Source organism: Eriocheir sinensis, chromosome 19 (genome assembly GCF_024679095.1).
Source record: "Eriocheir sinensis breed Jianghai 21 chromosome 19, ASM2467909v1, whole genome shotgun sequence".
NCBI classification, from domain to species: Eukaryota; Metazoa; Arthropoda; class Malacostraca; order Decapoda; family Varunidae; genus Eriocheir; species Eriocheir sinensis.
Genome location: NC_066527.1, coordinates 13450797 through 13473296, shown reverse-complemented (window position 1 = coordinate 13473296; position 22500 = coordinate 13450797).

Genomic DNA, 22500 nt, shown 5'->3' with positions numbered 1-22500 from the left:
CCAAAGACGGACAGACACACACACAGAGACAAAGACGGACAGACACACACATAGACAAAGACGGACAGACACACACAGACAAAGACGGACAGACACACACACAGACAAAGACAAAGGACGATGAAACGTCGATGAAAGATACTTACTTGTGGCCGGTGGCAATGACAAATGTAAGGTGGGCACTGCTCCAGGCTTGAATGCTATTTGATTTGAAGGCACCGGTAGTCGAAGGAGCTCGTATTTCAGATTCCTCTGAAATGCTGAAGGAGGAAAGTGTCTGCTGCATACTCGCTGAGTTGCTGGATTGAAGTCGGTTTTCTTTTCTCTCCCACACAAATGGATCCACTTTGCACATGTTTCTTTGTCTTTCGGAAACCGAAAATATTTATATTCTGACTTTCCTTTACGGTAATTTGAACAGTTAAGCACTGCACAACAAGGCATGGTAAAATAAACTCCATTCACTAGGCGGTGGGCTTCGGCGAGCCAGTGCGAGCGGAGCCAAGAGCGGAGCCAGGGAACCCAAATTGGGTCGCGGAGACGAACGTGTGTGTACCCATGCCTGACGCAAACTGATCCGCGGTGACATGCTCAACCCTCGAGCTCCCCGTGACGTCACGGCTTGCGCCAACAGAGAAAATTTCCAGACCCTCCACGACTCGACCCTACCAATATAATTCAATGGGCCCTGGGGCTGAGTACCTTCAGTAGCTGTACAGTTGCGTCAGGGGATGAGGCGGCACCGTCCGTTGATTTTCGTTCAGGAAGTAGCTTGTAATTCTTCCGATATTTTTTTGTTTTGTTGCCTCAGGCGTCAATATTTCTCCTCATTATTACTTACAATTAATTAAATATAAGTAATAAACGAGAAACAATCAGAAACAACCATTAAATCGTGTTGTGTTTGTGAGGAACGGTCGAAACATTTTGAGAGCGGATGCATCGTTCACATGGATATTAGTCAACAGCAGTCCTAAGTTGTAATTACATTTTAAGAAAATAATAAATATATTCCAGCGGTCATATTAGATTACGTTCATTTGAGAATGTAAAAAAAATCAGTATATTACTCGTGATCACTTTAAATTTAAAATTATAATGGTATAACATGCGCTCACAAGCACTCGCTTGACAAGTCTGGCGGCGGAATGCACACAACAACACATAATGCATACTGCACCATGGCGTGTCAACGCAGGAGAGAGACTTCTGTCGATCAGCGACAAACCATTATTAATCTAGCTAATGCTAATATGAAGACAAAGGACATTGCCAGAATACTTAATGTCAATCGCTGCACAATTCAACGATGGAAGAAAAGGCATGCGGAGACAAACAGCCTTGAAAATAGAAGAAGACCTGGAGGTCCACGCCACACCACCCAGGAGGAAGACGAGCGCATCATCAGCCAAGCAAGAGACAATCCCTCACCACAGCTGTGAAGATCAAGGTCACCACGGGCATTAACGTAGGGATCACCACGGTGAGGAAGAGACTCCATGAAGCTGGCCTGCACCACCGGACGCCAGCCACCAAGCCCTTCCTCACCGACACCAACAGGAGGAGCGCCTGGCTTGCTTTTGAATATCTCCCGGTCGAGGCAACGTTTTGGGAACAGGTCGTCTTCTGCGACGAGAAAACGTTTGCCTCTGACGACCACGGAGACTACACTGCTGGCGTCTCGACAAAACAAGGTGAGAATAAGAAATAAATTCAACCGTGAACTGGTATAAAGCCACCACTATAAAGTCGCAGAGAAGAAGCAAATGGCTGTATTTAAAAAGTAATTAATTACAGTAATTTTCAAAGGCATTAGTGACATAGTCCATTTCATCAACTTACATTCATATCTGTTACTTTACTGTAAGCACTTTTATAAAATTAGCAGACCTTAATACTTCATTAAATATTCACAGATTGTTTTCCCTTTTTTCTGACTCGCGAAACTGTCCACCCTCCTCCCCAAGACTCTCTTGCTAGCCTCTCCCCATACCACTCTGGCTGTGGGTAGCAGTTGGGTGGTGCACACACACACACACACACACACACACATCGCCAGCTCAGTTGTTGTTGCCGCCCGAGGATTTATTATCGGGTTCTTTAGTAGGCTATTAATATCAGTTCTGATGCCACGCATTGCCCCTAATAAGACTTTTTCGTTTACCTTTTTGAGCTATTTGTCAAAAGAGTGCCACGATCTTTGAGTATTTATGACATTATGTTTTACAACGAGTCCATGCTGGTTTCTTGAACAGTTAATTCTATTGTTACAGAAAATAATGGTGACTTTATATTTGTTGACGGTACTATAATATTCTAAGCAATAATATATATGCATATGCAGTGAATATTGACATCTAAAACTTTTATATGCCAAAAAGCTGAAAATAAAAATGTTTTATGGCTTCACAAAATAAAGTAGCACACAATCTCTCTCTCTCTCTTCTTCTCTCTCTCTCGGATAATAAACATATATTCATTAAGGCTTCAATTATTTAAACAGAAAATACTTATATTTCTTAATTCTAATTTCAGGTATGAAACTCAAAACATCAACTATTCGAGAAGGAGTGGCAGGATAACGGTCGGACTCTGGGGGTGGATGTCAGCAAGCGGACCTGGGGAGCTAGCTGAAATTGAGGAGCGCCTGACTTCACTTCAATATGTGGAGATATTGACACAATTATGCTGCCAACTGTAAGAGCAATGCTGATACCACCACCACAACCAATTTTCATTGCGATGGATAATGCTCCAACCCACAATTCCCAGGCCGTAAAGGAATGGTTCAGGAACACCTGATGTTGTAAGACTTCCTGGCCATCAAAGTCTCCAGATTTGATGCCCATTGAAAATCTTTTGGGCAAAAATGGTAAAAAATGGGACCGCAATGTGCCCAGAAAAAGAAAACCTTATTGCTCATGCAAAAGACATATGGGATGATTTACGGTCAGAAGATGTATGTAATAATCTAGTAATGTCTATGCCAAGGAGGCTGGAAGAAGTGATAGAAAAGAGAGGATTCTCTACGAAATACTAGTTGTAAAAGTGGTGTGTGTGTGTGTGTGTGTGTGAGAGAGAGAGAGAGAGAGAGAGAGAGAGAGAGAGAGAGAGAGAGAGAGAGAGAGAGAGAGAGAGAGAGAGCATTAAAGCATGTCAGACAATGGAACAATAATGTCTCCAGATACTGAGATTCATATTTTATTATATTTTACTTGTTGGATTGATGTCCATCTAAGACTTTAACGGTAGCTAGCTGTGAACTATGGAAAATATTTAGTTTTAATGTGTGTGTGTGTGTGTGTGTGTGTGTGTGTGTGTGAGAGAGAGAGAGAGAGAGAGAGAGAGAGAGAGAGAGAGAGAGAGAGAGAGAGAGAGAGAGAGAGAGAGCATTAAAGCATGTCAGACAATGGAACAATAATGTCTCCAGATACTGAGATTCATATTTTATTATATTTTACTTGTTGGATTGATGTCCATCTAAGACTTTAACGGTAGCTAGCTGTGAACTATGGAAAATATTTAGTTTTAATGTGTGTGTGTGTGTGTGTGTGTGTGCGTGCGTGCCCGCATGTGCCTGTGTGCGCGTATGTGCCTGTGTGCACGTATGTGTGTGTGTGTGCGATGGTGTGTGAGTGTGCTCGTGTGTGCGTGTGTTCTCGTGTGTGTGTGTGTGTGTGTGTGTGTGTGTGTGTGTGTGTGTGTGTGTGTGTGCAATAAAAGTTTGTTTCTAAAGTCTTTTTTTCTTAACACATTACTATATTCTTATTTTTTATTGCAGAGATGAGAACCACCGAATGAATTTTCAGACAAATATTATCGGCTATATATTCCTGCATGGCACCTCAAACTTAGGACAACTGTCACTGTCTATTATATCGGGGTTGTCAACGGCCAAGCCATCAAATCAGTTGCTTACAGGATTCTTTAAGATAAAGGAGTGGTGTGCTTAGCTCGTGACTGGGGAAGGGTATTACCTCTATTCAATTTGCTTTTATGTATTTTCTACGCGTATTGGGAGAGAGTGATCTGAGAGTGTTTGTCTTGTAGCTTGATAGTCATTACTTGGAGCTACATCGCGCTGGGGCAGTGAGGAAGGTAATAGAAATAATAACTGGATGCGACTGTTGACTGGCAGAGGAAAATTTGCTCCGCAGTGTTACAGCGAAGATATATTTATTTTTATGGTTAAAGCAAGATCTTTTCTGGCTGGGTAAACAAGGCCCACATCATGGATTAGGATTTATCTTTTCCTGCACTGCATTTAGTTAGCCAGCATCACCACCACTCATCACCATCGCTACAACCACCACTTTCATCACCATCACTATTACAACCATCAACACAATCGCCACCTGCACAACAGTAAGTAGCGCATTTCGGTATCTTGACAGCATGACGTCCAGCCTCTAAAAAAGGTATAAAGGGCCCCTCTCCCCATTCAAAATCAGGTTGGTAAGTAGCTTGCTATGTGACCGGTGGAGCGCGTTATGAGGTACAAGGTGGCGTCGCGGCAGCTTCGGCGGCGTCACCTCAGGAAAAAGATAGGGCATCAAAACATATAGAGGCCGGTGGACGAAACATTTTGAGAAGTGCCGCATCACTCCCTGACGCAATCTGTACATGGCAGACCTTCCACGTGGGCAACGTCCAGTTGCTGGGTTGCAGGTGGTGGATGTTTACCCACCCTTGACGAAAGCCCACCTCTTTGGTTGTGGTCAGAGAGGCTGTGGCTAAGTTGAGGGGTGGAAGGCACCTATGCCTGTAACATCAGCGCAGAGCTGCCCGAAGCTGGAGGTGAGGCCATGATCCACGGGTTGCATGCGGTCTTGACTGCCCTATGGCAGTCCAGTACTATTCCTCCTGACTGGAAGAGGGGGTTGGTAGTCCCTATCTGGAAAGGGAAAGGGGGCCGCCAGGACTGCAACATCCACCGAGGTATTACACTGCTCAGTGTGCCAGGCAAGGTGCTTGCCCACCATTGCTGATGAAGCTGCAGAGACCTGAACAGTCTGGGTTCACGCCTGGTAAGTCAACAACTGATCGTATCCTAGCGCTTCGCGTACTGGTGGGAGCGCCGAGGTGAGTTTCGACAGGGACGCTTGCAGCCTTTGTCGATCTCATGAAGGCGTTCGATTCAGTGCAAGGTGAGGCACCTGGGATCTTCTGACTCCTTGGGATTCCTGCGAGGACTATTGGTTTGGTGACTGGCCTGTATTCTAGGACAGAGAGTGCTGTGAAGTGTGTGGGGGGCTTGCCCAGCTTCTTTCCCGTGAATGCGGGAGTGAAGCAGGGCTGTGTCCTGCCCCATCGCTTTCCAACACTTGTTTGGACTGGGTACTGGGCAGATTGAATGATTGATTATTGGATCGTTGTGTCTTGGCGCCGCAACTGCAGAGTTGTGGACCAGACTCATTGTGGAGCATCCATTGGCAATACCAGGGTCACTGACCTTGTGTTTGCTGATGATGCAGTAATCCTAGCGAAGTCGCTGGAGGTTTTGGTGATGGCCTGGGCACAGCACGAAGGGACAAAGCCCTTAGGACTTAAGGTCTCCTGGGCCAAGACCAAGGTACAGATGTTTGAGGCTTGCTGGATGACACAGTACAGTCTGTTCATGCGTGTGGCGAGGACGTTGAGATCTCAAAAAGTTTCACGTATCTTGGTAACGTAGTTCATAACAACGGTGAGTCTGGCCAAGAAGTCTTACGGCGGATTGGTCTGGCCCACGATCTTATGGTCTCGCTCAGCACGAGTATATGGCATTGTCGATACCTGTGCAGAAGGACAAACATCCGGATCTTCAAGTTGCTTGTTCTCCTCGTCTTACTCTATGGTTGTGAAACATGGAGACTTGGAGAGGCGGATTAATGCTTTGGTAATAAGTGTTCACGCAGAATCATGGGATATCGCTCGAATGACTGTGTCAAACCGGCGACTACACCGTGAGACTGATTCGACATATATTACCCGCATAGTTCGTCTATGCCAACTCCGGCTATACGGACACGTGGCACGTTTTCCGGAAGCTGATCCTGCTTTCGGGTTGTCTCTGTAAGAGACAATCCAATGTGGAGGAAGCCAAGGGGATGCCCACGGAGTTCGTGGTTTTAGCAAGTCGATAGATCCTGCCGGGAGGTACTCGGGTTTGGAAGGGGGCCTGCATGGAGACTCGCCCCCCGGCGTATGCCCCCACTGATTGATTGATTGAGTCATCAAACAGAGCTGTGGGGATGAGTGCTAGTTCATGGCGATAACGTTTTGAAGTTCACATTTCTAGAACTGTCTTGTAGTCCAATAACTCTTGAGAAGAAGAATTATATATCATACATGACTTTATGGCCAACTTTATTCCCTTTCTTATCACGGACATGGTGGCGACTCTTTTTTCAATATTGTTCCATATCAATTTGGTAAATATTTATGAACTCAGGAAGCAGCTCCTCATCAATGCTTAGTGCCTTCTCAACATTCACTGATGATATAACAACGTAATCAGTGGCTGTTGGCAAGTTGATCTGGGTCTGCATCATGACTGAGATGGTGGATACACATATCAATTATCTTTCTGATTCCATCTCGCTCTTCTTATCACTCTCCATACGAGCAACTGACTCTTCTTTGTGAGTCCTCTGAATCTTTCATCAGCTGTCTCACCTCTCATGCCAGCCAACTAGCTGCACATATGACGGCTGAGAGCCCAGGTTCTCAAGGTTTCTGGATTGAGTGTGACTCCAACAATTTCAGCTCGCCAGTGCCCATACCTCATGAAGGTTGATTCTATGAACATGTCACCCAGATGCCATTCCATAACCCCTCCATATGCTGCATGACATGTTTGCCATTCAGGAAATGAGCAAGGATATCTGATGGTAGTCTCCCAATCGTTCTCAGGTAGATCAAAAGTGATCTGGCATTGTTCGAGTGCCCTGCAGCAAAGCCATATACTATCATTGGTTTCACACACTCTGCATGCAGGGACCAATCTGCCTCTCTGCTTTGACATATGCCATCATGATGAAGACAGGCTATATAAGGTAGTGAGTCCATACCCTACATACTCATGATTGCTCTATTTTCCAAATTCTCCATGAGGTCATCACACTTGACTAAAGTGTCTTGAAGGATTGGTTCAAGGATTACCTGCCACCATTCGTCAAGCACGTGAAGACTGTGGAACTCCTTGCCTGTGAACATTTTCTTAAAGTTATATAATTAAGATTTTTATTTCCACTTCTGGATAGCGACACAAGCAACAAAAACAGTCCAGCAAACGAGGGAGCAAAAAAAAAAAATAATAATAATTATAATCAAATAAAGCTAGTGCTGTACTGTAAATTGTTCAACGCTGACTGATGTCCATCAGGTTGATTAATAATGTTGGGTGTGTACACATTTTGGGCCTATAAAAAAGATTATACCCATATGCAAGGTTAGGCAAAAAAAGACCCTCCGGCTGCCGGACTAGAGGGCAAAACATAAGAAGACAAACAAAAAATAAAGATAGAATAAAAAGCCCGCAAAACGCTACAAATGCAAAAACAAATTGAGTTATGTTGAGAAGAGGTAAATTTAGGATGGAGAGGTGTCTTGATACTACCCTAATTGATTGTACATCCAGTTCTCATTACTTTATGCTACCAATTACCCAACCTTTACCTGTACACATATACCTGACTGCCTCACTGCCACCCTCCCGTCCCTTGGTAACTGGTATGGGAAACATGATGGAGACTGCTGCTATTGATGATGTTGTATGTATCGTGGAAAGTGATAGGCTATCCTGTTTGTTGATATTGTTGACATGGTTATTTGCTTGAGGTATCAGTTATTTGTTTCATGAAACAGTGATAGTCTACTGTTTGTTGATAGTGTTACTTGCTCAGTATACTTATTATTTGTTAAATGATACATGTTTATGTTGTATACTTAGGCCCGTCGTCTCAGATGCTGACGGCTCTCACATTCACTATTTCAAAAGGGCGAAAAAGAGATGAATCGGGTTCATTTTTTTTTTTTTGCACGTCCATAGTACATAGTACATAAGACGAGAATAGTGGACATCACTTTATTGAAGATGAATAATCTTTGGAATACTTGTCAACAACGAACAGAACAACATGCCAGTGATTCAGTGAACAGAACTTAACTTCATGAAAGTCAATTTTCTAAGCTATAACTCTTTAAATGACGCTCATATAGTGCAATACATTTTTTGTTCGTGTGTGTATTAGTACAATTATTAATAAAATGATTTCGTGAAACAATCCTTAATACTCAACACATACAACATTATTAAGAAAAACGTTCATTATGCATCCATATTCACTTAAAATATACGGTAAACAAGTAGGCTAATCCTTATAGATTCATATTTCGATGGTGGTGAGGAAGGTGGTGGTGCTGGAAGTAAGGCGGTGGTGTAAGATTGTTCCTTCCTATAAGAGGGAGCACGGGCCTTGCCAGAGGCAGTGGACTGAGTGGAACGCCAGCACTCGTCGAGCGAGCAACTCTCCTGGGGCCATACTTATAAAGATATTGTGTGTTTGACGTAAGTATCGCCATAACTAGGTGAAAAGTTGTGGCTCTCACCATAAGATTCAGATTTCATCGCTACCAACCACGGCGAGGCACCTTATCAGTCAGCTCAGTTCTTTTATATCAATATTTAGGCTAAATAACACCGAAAATTATGAAAACTATTTACTAAAATACACTACATCCGTTATAAAATTGTTTTAGAAGGTAATGATGAAATTTGTAAATATGATGGCATTGCTTATGTAGGCCCCGTTAAAACTACTATACATTTAGGGCGGACAAACGCTGTTTTTCGCAAATATCTCCTAAACGAATCGTTGGATCAGTATGATATTTCAGCACACTACCTTTAACACCCGGACCTAATTTGTGGCTGACATACCATATTGCAATATGTGTTATGTTAGGAGTTTACTGACTGATATTAAGCCTAATCCAGTCATCATATCTAAGGTGTTATACAGAATCGGACGAGTGTGGGGTACTCGTCTAACCCCTCCACCAACGCCCCGAACAACCCCCAGACCACTCCTTCCCTACCCCAATATTGCAGTATCCCCCTCCGCGTTTGCCTCTGCCCCCCCCTACTCACACCATCCCCCTTCCCCAGCCCGAGGCTATGACTTGCAGAGGAAGGGTATAACTCATTGACTGCCGAGGCGCACCCAGGTGTTGTACAGTAATTATCAATGTGAAATATGTCTTGCCTCCATGGAATTGTACCATGCTCTTAGTTAAAAATCATATATATACATATACACCTACATAACATTCTAATATATAATACAGTGATGGGAGAAATAGGGAGGGACACAAGAGTGATGAGGGAGGCGAGGAGCTAGAAGGAGAAGAGGAGGGATAATGAGAGCGAGAAGGGGAGAAGTAGTTGTGGAATAGTTTGGGAGGGTGTTCGGGGGGCACACTTTCCTTCGAATGCGTCAACATGACTCGTCGGGTTTGTGTTATTTTTCACGAGTAAACTCCTCCCATAACACATATAGTAATGTGGTATGTTAGCCATAAATTAGGTCCGGACGATAATTGTAGTGTGCTGAAATATCATACTGATCCAACGATTCGTTTAGGAGATATTTACGAAAAACAGCGTTTGTCCGCCGCTGAAATGTATAGTAGTGAGCAAAATGGCAGAGAATTTAACAACTTCCGCCGCGTCTGCTGCTGCTGCTTCACCTTCCCCTCTCTCCGCCGAGTGCGGCGAGCGGAGGAGGAAAGATAACTGGGCTCGGGAGGAATTGCTCCTCCTAGCCCAGTTATTTCAAGAGCGCAAGGCGCTCATCAAAGGAGACTTCACTGTTCGGCAATACCTGGGAAGGCGGTTGCCTGGAAGGCGATTATGGATCGCCTTACAGAGGCCTTTCCCCGGGGCAGAACCATCAAGGACTGCCAGAAGAAGTGGCAGTCCCTGTAGTCCACGGCGAAAAAGAACATCTCCGCCCACAAACAAGCGGTCACTGCCACAGGTAAGAAATGTTTCCATGTTTCACGACATAAAATTATTAGTCAAACACTACACTACGGTACACGTCCACTTTAGAAAAAGCAGTGGCAGGTAAAAGGTGAGACGTATTCAACTTTATGTAGCAGACTAACATAATATTAGGCAGGCCCAACAAAACTTACCAGTAACATGATAATCTACATATTAGTAGGTATTTTACAATTTCCCTTACTCATCCTTAGTCATTTTCCGGTCTCAAGTTTACCTTGCAGTATTACTGAATCAATAGTTTTAGAATACATGATAATTATTTTTATGAGACTCATGGACACCAATGAAAACCAAAAGTGATGGTCAGTATAACACCCATAGGACTCATAAAACTGAACTCTCCCCAGTCAGATTACTCTAATAGCATAGACCTTTTACAGTACTACTACCTGTAAATCATTATACGAAGAGGTTGCATAAGGTTCTTATGTAAGGGAAATAAAATTCATATGAATTGTTTTCAAGTAGTATTGTTCACACGTGTGGTATTTAAGGTTGTGGCTGCCTGCCTGCTCTGGTGGAACATGTGGTTGAAGGGAGTAGATAATTTTCACCCACATTTTACTAGAAAATGCTCTTAAATTTGTTCCTGTACAAAATTCTATATTTTTATAAGAAAATGGATGTTGTTAAGGCATGTAACTTACATATTGCTCTGAAAAAGATCCTAACATTAAAGAAAAAACTGAAATCCATTATTAGAAAACAAAAGAAGGAAATTGTACTGTTGTAATCACTTCAGTCCTTGATCATCTACCTTTTCATTTACCATGCTCAACACTAGTGCAACAAGTATTTGGTATTGTTATGCTGTATTTAATGTGCATCTGTAAAAGTTTCAATGGCAGCATGAACATGCATGTTGACAGACTTGAATTCAAAATGAATGCCAAAGTGTACTACAAACTTTTTGCTGTGCCAGCCATTGTAAAATAATTCATATGCTTGCATTTTCATTGTTAACATTATTACAATGACTTATGTCACATCTTTTTAATTTTAGGTGGTGGTCCAGCTCCCCCTCCTCTCTCGCAGCTGGACGGCCTCGTTGCTGACATCTTGGGGAGCGGCAATCTGGTGTTTGGTGGCTGCCACGATCGGCCAACAGACATCCATGTTGGTGAGCCACCTGCTTCTCCCCTCATAACCGTGAGCTTGAGGATCAAAGGTATGGCTACTTCACCACTTAGGATTGTATTGTTGATGCTATTTCTCGGTTACCTGCTTAGTTTATTAGCATAATGAGAAATAAATTAACCCCTCGCTTTTACGGAAATCAACAAACTTTTCTGGTACAGTCCTGTGTCTGCGGGAATTCACTGATACAGTTTGACAGGTGAGGGTTTGGTTCCTTAGTGGCCCGGCAGAAATTATACGCCCTATGGTAAACACTTTCATTCTTGTCCTTTGGTGAATCCTTTCATCTGCAGTCATGAATATATATTTTAGTTACAATAATGAACACCAAAAGATAACTTTAAGTCGTATACCAAACAAAGTTTGATATATATGAAAAGTTTGAACCACTCAGACTACTGATGTTAAGATGCATCACCTCCTTTCCCCTTTTAGTTTGTTATAGCGAGGGTTTATCAAATTGCAAACTGCATGATTACTTAGCATAAGGAAACGTATTTGTCAAACTGACCGTAATAGATTTGCATACGTCCATGATTGTCCGGGACCCACAGAAGGTATATGTAAGGTGCCATGGAAATAACTTCAAAAATTAGTTTTTTAGAATTTTTACCATGGTGACTGCACATGCTCTCACACAGCAAAGTTCTTATAATAAAAGGTTTCCAGTAGGAATTCTAGTTAAATTTGTTGCTGTGCATTAGCATATATTTGAACTATTTTGTTATATTTAGTTTTCATACTATATCTGGAGATCAATTAGAAATTATTTTCTTCCTCATTTGGAGTTTCCTAATTCAATTTTCAGTGTGCTTACCACAAACTAATTGCATTTATTTGTTGCATAAAAGTATGAATAAAATTTAGTAAATCAACACTTACTGTGTATTATTTTAAAATTAATTTAATAATTCAGTGGATGTAGTGCCAGCATTAACTAATAATGGTATACGTTATTTATTATGATTCTGAACATATTAATACTTTTTCAACATACATCCTTTTCACTTAACCAGCAGGCTACTCGAGGAGGAGGAGGAGGTGGACGACCTCGTGCCTGTGCTGTCTGGCCCCAGAGTTCTCTCCTGTACAAGTCACCACCTTCACTGCTGCTGCTGCTGCATCTTCCTCCACCCTCAGGCAGTTCCACAGCCAGCGCAAAGCTTCCTTCTTGTTGATAAAGAAGAAGCCCTTCACCTTACTAAGAAGAGGAAGCTTTGAACTGGCTATCTTAGAGGAGGAGCCTGCTATCAGAGCAGCAGTTCGGCGGGCAGAAGAGGCCAAGGTAGCCACCGAAGAGGCCAAGGCAGCCACCGAAGAGGCCAAGGCTGCCTATTATGAGGCCTCACCAAAACACTTGGTTAATAGGAACAAGTTGTTTGAAGTTTTATCATAGACGGTTTCTTATTCTTGTTTGCATTCATCATTTATTTCTACAATAATTACTGTGTCATCAGTATTTTAATTATTGTGTATTAGGAAACCACTCAACAATCGTCTGTTTATAAGCCAACAGCTTCCTTTTCTTTGTATAAGCTAAAAAGTTTATACACAAACGATTGTAGAAGTGGTTTAGTAATTGCACAATAATAAAATATGCCGACAACACGATAATTGTTGGTAGAATATTAAATGATGAATGTAATGAGTACTTAGGGCTCAAGTTCACCTTTTCACTGACTGGTGCAAATCAAATTTTCTGGAACTTAACGTAAATAACCCAAAGAAATGTTAATTGATTGTAGAATAAGAAACCGTCGCGTACCTGATCTCATCATAATTGATGCAGAAGCTGTAGAGAGGGTGAAAGTATAAATATGGAGCTGCCCTGTGTAGGCCACTGGCCTCTTGCAGTTTCCTTTATGTTCTTTACCTTCTTATTTGGGTTTAATGATTAACAGTGATTTAAAAGGTAGCAGAAATACAAACATGGAGTGAATAAATGTGATAGCTTCATTTTGAAAAATGTACACATATGTTAAAGATAATAAGTAGGTTGAGTGCAGAAGCAAATTAAATCAACAAAATTAATCATGGAGGAACATTGAATCAGGTGGACATAGCCATGGAAGAGGTAACCCATCACCTCCACTCCTGCTGCTACATTAGTTCTAGGAGAAACTGGCAGGTGGGAGAGGGCGGCCAGGGGTCAGCCAAGGTCAGTACCGCCCCGCAACCTGCAACACACACTCCAACACGTCTCGCTTCCTCTCATAGGTCAGCTATTTAATAACTTAAAATTAATTTATTTAGATAATTTGATAATCCAATAAGGTCATAGTGTCATGATTGTTTAGTTTGTAATCAATAACAAAGCTTTTGTATACATACCACAACACCTGACAAATTTGGAATACGACATTGTCAAGTGTCATCATGATGATCTTACTGGAGAAGTAATAGTGCAAGACGCCAGGATCTCTTGAGCTCCACATTGAAAGTAAAACCAGTACAGCAGAAGACTCTACGTCCAAAAATCTTCCAGATCCAGGAAAAGGAAGCTATGTGAATCGCAGCTAAACTGAGATATAAACAACTACAATACTACAAGGTGAAGCAACGAGGAAGAACTTAGAGGACAATTTGGGTAAGAAAATGAAGGAAGAAATGGATACATCTCACCCTCTGGAACTGTTCGAGTAAATAATGTCTCCAAATATTTATGATCATATTATAAAGAAACAGTGCGCTATGTAACTGCATGCAAAACAAAGGTGACTTTGTGTTTACTATAGAAGAGCTAAAGTGTTTCATAGCAGCAATCTTTGCTTTTTTTTATCATATCACAAACTACCAGCAGAGAGAGACTATTGGTCAAAGGAAGAGGATCTGGGAGTGTCTTGGTGAAAAAACAATGTCTCGCAATAGATTTCAGATTATAAAAGGCGTTGTCGACTTTGTAGACAATGCAGAGGCTGAAAGCAATAAATCAGATAAGGGGTTTACAGTGGTGAATCTTTATTACATTACTTCAAGAAGCATTCATATAATTTGTAGTATTTGAGCCTTGTATCTCTGTTGATTAAATGATGGTAAAAGTACTATGGGCACAATAGTTTAAAACAATTTATTTAGGTAAAACCTGTTAGATTTGGCTACAAACTATGGGCACTTTGTGGAACCTCAGGGTATTGCTACAACTTTGACCTTTATTGTGGTAAGAACTCTGAATCTTGATGGGGAATGAGGACTTATTATTAGGGGCTCAAAGGTAGTACTGCGAATGTTACAGGCCGTAGCTGATCCAGAATCTCATTCATTATTTATTGATAACTATTTTACTACCTATGAGACTTATTAGTACACCTAAGAAATCTTTAACATCAGGTGACAGGAAACATTACTGGAGGAGAATCGTTCTGAAACAGTGTCCCCTGGAGCTCTACCTCATAAAGGCGTATATGTGAAAATAAACCATGAGGGGTATATGACTGGTTGGTGGCTCTGACAATAAAATGAGGAAATTCTTATGATAAAGTGGTTTGATAACAAATGTGTGACAGTTGGAATCTAATTTATGATACAGTAGAGCCTCTTGCAAAAGTTCAGCGTTGGCTGAAATATACAAAGACAAAGGGAAGTGTTCCACAGCCAAATGCAATGTTCAATTATACTCAAATGACATATGGCGGTTTATCACCACGACTGGTTAGGTAGGTAAATATTCTGTGTCAATGCGAGAAAAGAAATGGTACTATCCCTTATTCACGCGATTCATAGATATGGCAGTGGTGTGAATTCATGGGTCATTTACAGCATGTTACATCAAGGAGACAAATAATGCACAGCTGAGTGTTTTAGACTTCAAACGAGCTATCTGTGTACCATATATGAAATTAAGCTGCATGAAAGTGACAATGGGGACGACCCTGTAGCAAGCTTTTGACATTCTTGCACAAGTGTTACTTGATGTTCGGTATGGATGGCAAAGATTCATATAATTGAGAAGAGGCAAAGCAGCAACGATGTCAAACAAACCATGTACAGCTTAAGCCAAGCAAGAACATATTGTTATAAATGCAATGCTACTCTATGTGTGTAGAGTGCTTCTAGCTCATATCATCAGGAGAAGATAAACTTTCCATAGAATAAAAGCTAATTTTTAGTTCATGCTTCTGTTTGAAATAATATCATCATCAAGCTTGAAAGATGTTGTGAATTTCCAATTATCATACCATACTATTACTTCAAGATGTTTATGCGGATTGTCTAGTCATCATAACTTTGTCTTCAAATCAGGATACTTTGTAAGCTTTTGTAATCCTTCACTTGTAGTCTTATTTATCCCAGTGTCCTCATTTCAGGACAGCTTATTACTATTAGAAATATTTTTTATTTTTTTTTTAGCATTTATTATTATTCTTAACCCATTATTTTACAGTATTCTACAAAACAAACTTCAGTTTATTTCAAAAATAAAAAAAGTTGGGATGTAATTTCTTGGTTAAACATACACATCATTATATAGAGAGCGTTCATTATACATCCATATATTCATCAATCATACATTACATTAATAAAAAAATTGGTTATTTCTGTTAAATTGATACTGTTTAAAAAACATCGTAAAGCATTATTATGGAAGCATTCATTGTGTACTTCCAATATTCATCTAATAATCATATACAGCACTTCTAAAAAAGTAGGCTATTCTTATAAATTCATCTCTCTCAATGCATACAATTCATTATTAAAAAGAAAAACATTATATCACATCTTCATAGTCACTTCATATTAAACTCCACATAAGTATATACCAACCCAACACACAAGCCAATTATTATACTATGAACACTCGTAATATATACATCTCTCAACTTCTTGCTGGCCACCACAGTTTACAATGAACACTTTAATTTCTCTTACAATCCTTTTTCCATTTCTTTCGACCACATCAAAAGCATCTCTTAAATGGCTTCTTACATCCTGCTCTCATTTTATTAAAATTTGGCTGATAAATTGGGAATAACTTACTAATAACGTCTCTTAAACATTTCTGTAACTTCTTGCATCTTTACGACCACCTCTCTCGCTTGGCAACGTTATGCAATGACGTCATCGATACGATTCGCCACCAGTTGGTTGAATTCTGTAGAAGAGTCCACCGTCGTAGGCGTAATTATTGTTATCCTGGAGCTGGAGTTGATGTCATCTCAGCTGCCCTCGACGAGGTCTCCGCTGAGGCTTCTAATGACTTTCTCTTTGTTCTCCATATAGGAACTAATGACGTCACCAAGACCCGGTCGGAGGAGCTGCTGGATAAGTACCGTAGGTTCATCCGGGAGTACAAGACTAAATTCCCTAACATTGTGTTTTCAGGAATCCTTCCACGGATGTCATCAGCGTGCGACTTTTTCAGCAAGGTCTTCAGTCTTAACAACTACTTACACACTCTTTGCAGGGAGTTTGACGTCGAGTTCTTTAATGCCTGGGACAATATTATTTCTACGGCCAGGGTGAGTTCTTCCAAAGGGATGGGCTGCACTTGTCCTCCGTCGGGGCAGCCAGATTTGGAAGGCTTCTCAACGATGTAGTATGTGAAACCGGACAAAAAACTGCTCTCGACCTCATCTCTCCACCCCGTCCGTGTAAATAGACGGCATGCAACACAACCAACGCCAAACCATAGAGGCGCAAGTAACACCACCTCCATTACTAAACCTCAAGATAATCTAAAAGTGCAAAGTTTCAATGCGCGCAGCCTCAGAAACAAGTTTGATGAGTTGAGATGTCTTGTCTCAACAGAAAATTTTGACGTAATTGCTTTAACCGAAACATTTATTGATACCTCAAATATTGATTTAAGTTCAGAATACAACATAGATGGCTACAGACTCTTAAACAAAGATCGTGTCAACCTAAGAGGTGGTGGTGTTGCCCTTTACGTCAAAAGTTATTTGCAATCTACCGACAGAACACCAAGAGACAGTAACGTTGAACATTTGTCCGTGCGAGTAAATACTGTAAAATTAAAAAAAAAAATACATCCGTCACCTACAGGTCTCCGGGACAATACCTCGAAGATGATGTTGAAATGTACAGATTTTTAAGGCAGTCACTTAATAACAGCAACTCACTGATATTAGGAGACTAATCTCTCTCATATTCACTGGGCGACACTGTCGGGTACAGAAGGCGAGTCACATAGAATGATCGAATGTTTAGAAAATAATTACTTAAGCCAAATGGTTTCTGAACCAACTCGACAAAATAACATACTAGACCTTGTTATAACAACCCAGGGTCAACTAGTCAGCAATGTTAATGTAGGAAAACCTCTCGGTTCTTGCGATCATGAATTAGTGCGCTTCGACATTAGGGCTCAAACAACAGTGACTGAAAATAAAGTAAGGGTGCCCAATTTCAAAAGAGCAAATTTCGTAGAAATCCGACAAAAAATAACAGAATTACAACTATCAGATGATTGCAACGTACGTAGAGGAAGCCTGGCTAAGCTTTAAAAATCAATTACTCACTCAGCAGAACTCATTTGTCCCATTGTGCGAGAAGCGAAGTAACACTAATAAAAGCCCACCTTAGTTAATAGCGAAATTAAGCATTCGGTTAGGGAGAGAAAATTGTCTTACAGGCTAAAGAAAGAGCAAGGCACGCCCGAAAACATTAGACGTTATCATGAAACCAGGCTCTCCAATCCCTTAAAACTAATAAAAGTCCAGGACCCGACAATGTATATCCTATACTACTTAAGAAACAAAGAGCGAAATACTCTTCTCTCTCACGACCGAATTCAATATGTCCTTGCGACAAGGCATCGTCCTTTCGGATTGGAAAAAGGATAATGTGACACCGATTTTTATCAAAGGAGATAAAAAAAATACCAGGTAATTACAGGCCCATTAGTCTAATTTCAGCTGTAGGTAAGCTACTCGAGAGCATAATTAGAGACAAAATTGTGAGCTACCTTGAAAGACACTCATTAATTAAATATTTACTACATGGCTTCCGTAACAAGAGATCCTGCCTATCAAACCTTCTGACCTTTAATAACGACCTCTTCTCAGATTATTTCTTAACCAAATCACTGGACGTAGTCTATATTGATTTCCAGAAAGCGTTTGATAAAGTTACACACAATGAATTACTTTTTTTTTTAATTAAAGCAAATAGGTATTGACGGTCAAGTAAACCAATGGATCGCGAATTGGTTGAGCAACAGACAAAAAAGAGTGGTGATTGACGGATTTAACTCAGAGTGGGCGCCGGTCACTAGTGGCGTCCCTCAGGGCTCGGTTCTTGGCCCAGTGCTCTTCATTATTTACATCAACGACGTGGATGTTGGACTCAATAATCTCATTAGTAAATTTGCAGACGACACAAAGATTAGTAACTCGGTTCACACTGACGAAGACAGACAAACACTCCAAGAAGATTTGCATAAAATTTCAGCTTGGTCGGATAGATGGGAGATGTCCTTTAACGTAGACAAGTGGCAGGTCCTTCAAGTTGGAACGAGGAATAAGAAGTTTGATTACGAAATGAGCGGCGTTAAACTCAAAAGCGTTCAATGCGTCAAGGCCCTTGGTGTCAAAATCGCGTCAAACCTCAAATTCTCACAGCAATGCATCGATTCACCAAATAAAGCGAACAGAATGTTGAGCTTCATTAAAATAAACTTTTTATTCAACGATAAATATGTTATACTTCCGCTCTACAATAGTTTAGTCAGACCCCACTTGGAATATGCGATACAATTTTTTTTTTGTCTCCCCACCAAGCAGAGGATAGCTAATTTTGAAAGTGTTCAACGTCGGGCAACAAAAATGATCCCTTCCTTGCGCAACAAACCCTACGACGAGAGGCTCTCAACCTTTAATATGTTCTCTCTTGAGAAACGTCACCTCCGAGGAAAACTGAAAGGATAGACCACCTAGTCTGGACCATGGGGTCTGTGTGGTCTGAATTTCTATGTAAATCTATGTAAATCTATGTAGAAATTCTCTCTCTCTCTCTCTCTCTCTCTCTCTCTCTCTCTCTCTCTCTCATCTGGCATCTTTCCTCTCTTGTCACATTTCCTTCTCCCTCCCACATTCTCTCCTCTCCTCTCCTCTCTCCTTCCCTCCTTCCCTCTCCCTCCCCACTCTTTATTCCTCCTCTCATCCTCTCTTCTCTGACATTCCTTCTTTCCTTTCTCATCTTTCTCTCCCTCTCATCTTTTCTGTTGTTTCTTCCTTTTCTCCTTCCCTCCTTTTCCTTTCATCTCCTTTCCCTTCTTCTCTTCTCTTACCTTACTTCATATTTATTTTTCGTAGTAGTAGTAGTAGTAGAAGTAAGAGTCGTCGTAGGTGAAAAGTGAAAGGAGGAGGAGGAGGAGCAGGAGGAGGAGATGGAGGAGGAGGGAAAAGATGAAAGGTTATATATTGATAAAAAAAAAAATCTACCCAGCGCGCGCGTGTGAGTGTGTGTGTGTGTGTGTGTGAAAGAGAGAGAGAGAGAGAAAGAGAGAGAGAGTGGGGGAGGAGAAGAAAAACAGACAGAAACTTGTAAACGTCTCTCTCTCTCTCTCTCTCTCTCTCTCTCTCTCTCTCTCTCTCTCTCTCTCTCTCTCTCTCTCTCTCTCTCTGTTGGTATTTCTTGTAATCTTGACAAAATCCAGACATGACAGATACAATTCCCGCAACATTGATCTCCGATTCTCCAAACACCTTTCCTGAGATTACTTTGAAGAGTGGAAGGGGGAGGAGGAGAGGATGGTTGGGAAGGGGAGAGATAGGAGAGGGAAGGAAGTAGGAGTTGGGAGGGAGAAGGGAAAGGAAGGGGAGGGGAGTTGGGGAATGAGAGGAAAGGTTAGAGAAGGAGAGTTTATAGAAAGAGGAGATGGGGAAGGAGAAGGGAATGGAAGGGATAGGAAAGGAGAAAGGAAGGAGAAGTGAGGAAGGAGAGTAGAAAGAAGGAAAGGGAGGAAAAGAGAGAGGAAGGAGAGGTGGGGAAGGAACGGGGAAGAGGTAGGAGGTGGGGAAGAAGAGGGAAAGGAAAGGGGAGGTGTGGTCGGAGTGGAGAAGGAAAGGAGATGACAAAGAAGAGAGGAAGGTAAGGGAAGGGAAGGGGAAGGTGGAAGGAAGGGAAGGTAGGGAAGAAAAGTAAAAAGGAAGAGGGCGTGGGAAAGGAGAAGAAAAGGGGAGGTGAGAAAGAGAGGGGAAGGGATGGGGAGGTGGAAAGGAGACGGGAAGGGAAGGGGAGGCTGGGAGCAAGAGTGAGTTGGAATATAAAAACAAAGGATGGAGGAGAAAGATCGTAGAGAAATTAAAGGAAAAGAAAGGCATGGAATGTATTGAAAGGAAGAAGGAGGAGGGAAAAGTAGAAGTTATGGGAGAGGAAGAGGTGATGGAAAGGTCTCAAAGGGGAGTGAAAGGAGGATGGGAAGGGAAAAATGATAAGAAAAAGGGTGAGAGAAAAGAGAAAGGAGGATAAAAGGAGAGAAGGGAAAAGGAAAGGAAGAGGAGGGGAATGGAATGAAAGGGAAAAGGAAAGGAAGAGGAGGGGAATGGAATGAAAGGGAACAGAAAGGAAAGTAGAGAGACAGGAAAGAGGAAGATGTACAAAAAGAGAGGATAGGGAGATAAAGGAAAAAGAGAGGGGAAGGGATGGTAGGGAAGCGAAAGAAGAAAAGAGGAAAAGGGAAGGAAGGAAGAGTGAGAGAGAAAAGAAAGAAGCAGAAAGGAAAAAAAAGGAGAGATGGGAAAGGGAGAGGGATGCAAAGGGAGCGAGAGAAGGAGGGAAGGGGAAAAGGGAGGGAAGGAAGAGTGAGAGAGAAGAGAGAGAGATAGAAAGGAAAAAAAGCAGAGATAGGAAAGGGAAGGGAATACAATGGGGGCGATAGAAGGAGGGAAGGGGAAAAGGGAGGGAAGGAAGAGTGAGGGAGAAGAGAGAGAGGTAGAAAGGAGAACAAAGAGAGATGGGCAAGGGAAAGGAATGCAAAAGGAGCGAGAGAAGAAGGGAAGGGGGAAAGGAATGAAGAAAGAGTAGAAGTAAACGTAAAAAGGTAGAAGGGAAGAAAGGGAAAAGGAGAATAAAAGGGAGGAAAGGTAAAGTATGGAGCAAGCGAAGGGAGTCAAGCATTTTTCTACACTTCCCTTTATTTTTGTGTGTGTTTGAGTGTGATGTCTCTTTACTACTACTACTTCTACTACTACTACTACTACTACTACCACTACTACCTTCTATGTGCTGTACATGTTGTAACCCGTAATCCGGGTCACACAGGGGAGACGACACACTGTTTGTACTAGTGACACTTGACTTAAAATTCTGGTACTTTTAGGAGTATTTAAAGGAGTTCGTAAATGGGGTGATGAAACGGTGTCGCCTTTCTTATATGTATTTTATTCTACCTTAATACTACTTAATATTACAGAGGGTAAAAATATTGTTTAAACCAGCGACTGGCTTACTAGACTCAATGAGTTTTCAGGTTTTCTTTCACTATTGGTTACTGACGTTAACACTGGTATAATATTGAGTAAAAACTCACACAATAAAGTATCATAGAAATATAATCCTAAGTAAAACTAAGATAATAGAACACAATAGATATGTTAGATACGCTTTCCTCTATGGTAATTCTTCACTCCATACTCACAGTAGCAACGATGAATGTTCTACCCATGTTGTCTAGGGAAGGACAACTGAGTGTCCAGCCACGAACAGAGTGCTGGTTAATCTGAGGTCAAGCCTGGAGAAAATGCTTCTTATATAGGCAGATATCGCGAGGGTAATACGTCAGGCGTGTGAGTCATACATCAAACTCACACCGAGCTCATACAATAATCTACCTAACCGACATGCTTAATTCACGCGGTGACGCAGCTTTGTTTTCATAACATTTTGTTCCGCGGCTGATCCTGTTTTTGCCGCGGTGATTGTGTTTTGGCTTAGAGAGATAAGCGGGTGCGTTAATGGGCAATTACAATTGTGTATAGGTTGGTAAATGAACAGTGGGGACAATCATGTGTTGGAGTCCGTGTTGTGTTTTAGCGGTCGATACCGCTGTTGTCATCGGAAAATATTGCCGGTGAAGATGATGATGACACGAGTGGTGTCGCAGCCCTCGGGGCACCACATACATACAAAAAAGTTAACTCATTCAGATCCTCCGGTCGTGAATAATGTAATCTTTTCCTCTCGTACGTAACAACAAAAAATATTCCAACGTCGTTATTCAGAGGAGAAAAGGTAGGGAAGTGCGTGTTCGTGTGTGTGTGTGTGTGTGTGTGTGTGTGTGTGTGTGTGTGTGTGTGTGTGTGTGTGTGTGTGTGTGTGTGTGTGTGTAATAATAATAATAATAACAATAATAT